The sequence below is a fragment of the Triticum aestivum genome, chromosome 3B (assembly GCF_018294505.1).
Source record: "Triticum aestivum cultivar Chinese Spring chromosome 3B, IWGSC CS RefSeq v2.1, whole genome shotgun sequence".
Taxonomy (NCBI): domain Eukaryota; kingdom Viridiplantae; phylum Streptophyta; class Magnoliopsida; order Poales; family Poaceae; genus Triticum; species Triticum aestivum.
In genome coordinates this window covers 249,001,205-249,004,175 of record NC_057801.1, presented here as the reverse complement: position 1 = coordinate 249,004,175, position 2,971 = coordinate 249,001,205, and the positions used below count along the sequence as shown (strand labels likewise).

The following is a 2,971-nucleotide window of genomic DNA, read 5'->3' as shown; positions in this document are numbered from 1 at the left end:
ATTTGGTTACTGGGTCTATCCGTTGGGAGATGGTAGCTCGGGATATCTTCAACCGGTTTGGATGGCGGTCATGTAATAGGATAGGCATCTAGTATTCCTACCTACTTTGCCTAGCCGGTTGTGGCATATTGATGTGGCTAGTTGATGTATCTAGCTTATCCGAGCTCTGTGTGAGCTTGTTTTGCTGTTTTTTTACTTTTGAGGACCTTTGGAACCATGTTGATACTTCTTTATTTTGTTAATAAGAGGGCCGTATGCATCATGCTGATGCAGAGGCCGGGGTTTCCCCCTTCTCAAAAAAAAATTAATTCAGACGATCAATGTACACCTAGTAATTAGTCAATGAAAGTCAATTCATTCTTATTCCTGTGCCACAGCCTTGCCAATGACGCCCTTCACTGGCAAATGCTCTGTCTCCTCAATGGTCCCCGATGACAAAGGCACCATGGGCAGGGCATCATATGAACCCCCAATGCCATTATGCCTTCGACCTGTCCCCATACCAATATTAATACCCCCACCATCAACCCCATACCTCTTTGCCACCCCGAGATGCAACCCAGACACAAAAGTTGCCGCAATCAAGCAATGCACCGACAGCATGACATCCATGAACGCAATGGCCTGTAGCCTAGCTTCATCAACGTCACAACGTGTGGCTGGTGCGAGAGTTGTGTCCATCAACCGGTGGCAATCCGCGGGGACGCAGGAGTCGATGTAAAGGTTGAGACCACTTTGGAGAGCCCAGAGGCCACCAACGATACCGACAAAGGTAAACAACGTCTCCGCTAGCAAGTGGTGGGTGGTTCTCGACTGCGACAATGTGGATACTAGGGAAGTAGTGGCGGCAGTGATGAGGAGGAGGGTGGCAATGGAGAGAGTGTGAACCTGGAGATCGGATACGGGGAATGCATCGGTGAGAAGACCCACGGCGCGGGCTTGGAGGAATAGAGGGAGGGATAAGAATAAAGGGGGTAGGAGTGGGAGGTGGTTGACCGGGAGGAAGGGGAGTGGGAGTAGAAGGAGGAGGGGAGGTAGGAGGGTGAATGGGAGTAGGCGAGAGGTGGGGGCGATGGGAAGGAAGGGGAATGGGAGGGCAGCGAGGACGGGAAGTATGCGAAAGAGTGGATGCCGAAGGATGCGAAAGCCGTGGTTGTTAGTGCGCAGGGGATAGGTGGGCAACGGAGGAGAAGAATAGGTGGGAGAGGGAGGCGATGATGAGGGCGAGGGAGAGGAGAAGGTGGCACGCAAGAAACAACATCTCCCCCATCAGGGTCAATAGTGGGAGGGAGGAGAGCGCGGTGGTGGGTTTTGGACAAGGATGAGAGAAACGATGGGTGGATGTGGCGTGGTGGTGCGGGGAGGCGGTCAAATTTGCCCATGAAAGACGGAGGTAGATTCGGATTGTCGGGCTAGAAAACGATGGGTGGGCATGGCGTGAGGTGGAGCTCGTTGAATTCCACAACAACTATTCCCTCTGACTCCCAAAAATAGGTACACAATTTTGGGCTCGTGGATGAAGGAGAACCAAAGTACGATTATTGTTACCGATCTTGCCCCTATTTAATTAGTCCAAGACGTTGATGCATGCATACCGAAGAAAGCTTTACGCCCCGCTTTATAAATAAATCAACATTGATGCATGCATAGCATCTGAGCCTCACATTGCTTAGTCGGTGCATGCATAACCAGTACAGGAAGTGTTGACTCACACATATTTGTTCAACATGCAAAGGTGCCCCTTTGCCACACTATTTACTCTTTTGGACGGGTCAATTTGGTTTATTGGTATATGTGTGCAAACGGCACAGGGGAACATTTTATTTAGCTGCAAGGCGGACATGTCAATATTTCGGTAGAAGTGGAGACCCTTTTCCTATGACATTGTCGAAAAGATGGATGGAATGCCTAATAAAAAGGAGGATGTTGGGTCGACATATCCACGCCCAGCGAATCCTATGATATCGATAAAGGTAGAATAGATGATTACGCCAAGAAGGTGATGGAGACGAAGTTTGAAGATAGGGAAGATATAGCAGATCCGATCTACTAACGCGAGGTTCCCCATGGTCGGCACCAAATATCGATGGTGTTGCACGATGTACCTAACAACAATATGGTGAATGTACATGGATTTTGATAACATGTCACCTCACATTACTAGATGGTCACGGGGCACAAATTTTACCTAGTTTCGTGGCCTCGTGTTGCGAGTAACAACACTACTCCCTCTTATATGATATTATATCATAGACAAGTTGCAATGTGGTTCTCAATGTTGTATCCAACGAATCATGAGTCATGTCTCCGGAGATGGATGTTGACGATCTGGGCGGAATGTCTCGATAGGATTTGTTATTGCACTAGTCTAGCTTCTAGAGAATTTGGAGTCAAAGAAGTCCCATATATTGTCCTAAGGAATGCACATATACACGGATCTTGGTCAGTGGCCACCACTCTTCATTTTGACCTTCTTGGTGCACAAGCTCCGGACTCCACCGTACTCCCCTTAAGGCCTTGTTCGGTTTGGGAGAGTTTGAAGAGGTTTGAAAGGGATTGAAGGGGATTAAATCCCTTGCAAGTCAAAATCCTTCTCAAACCTCCCCAATCCCCTTCAATCCCTGTGGCAAGGGGATTAACCGAACATGGCCTAAGGAGTATCTGGCAGCCATACATTCCCCTTAAGGAAGCCAAGGGGTGGCACATATGAAGGAATCAGTTGCACGATACGTGCCCATGCTTCACATGCATGGGAAAATACGCCCTAAACATGGCATGCATGACATATGAAGGTGTTGAACCCACTTTTGCTCGATACATTAAAAAAGTAAAATTATACATTGTTTGTAAAAATGTGCAACGGTGATTGACATTGTAGGACTCATAGTGCCAACAAATACGCTCCTAGTTGCATTGTTGACTAAGTTCATAAGAATGAACTAAAATGATAATCCAATTAATACACAAACTA

General features: G+C 47.5%; 1 pseudogene; it reads right to left on the bottom strand.

Moving 5' to 3' along the window:
* Nucleotides 1-360: 360 nt before the first annotated feature.
* On the bottom strand, nucleotides 361-1,270 carry LOC123065302 (uncharacterized; annotated as a pseudogene).
* Nucleotides 1,271-2,971: the final 1,701 nt, after the last annotated feature.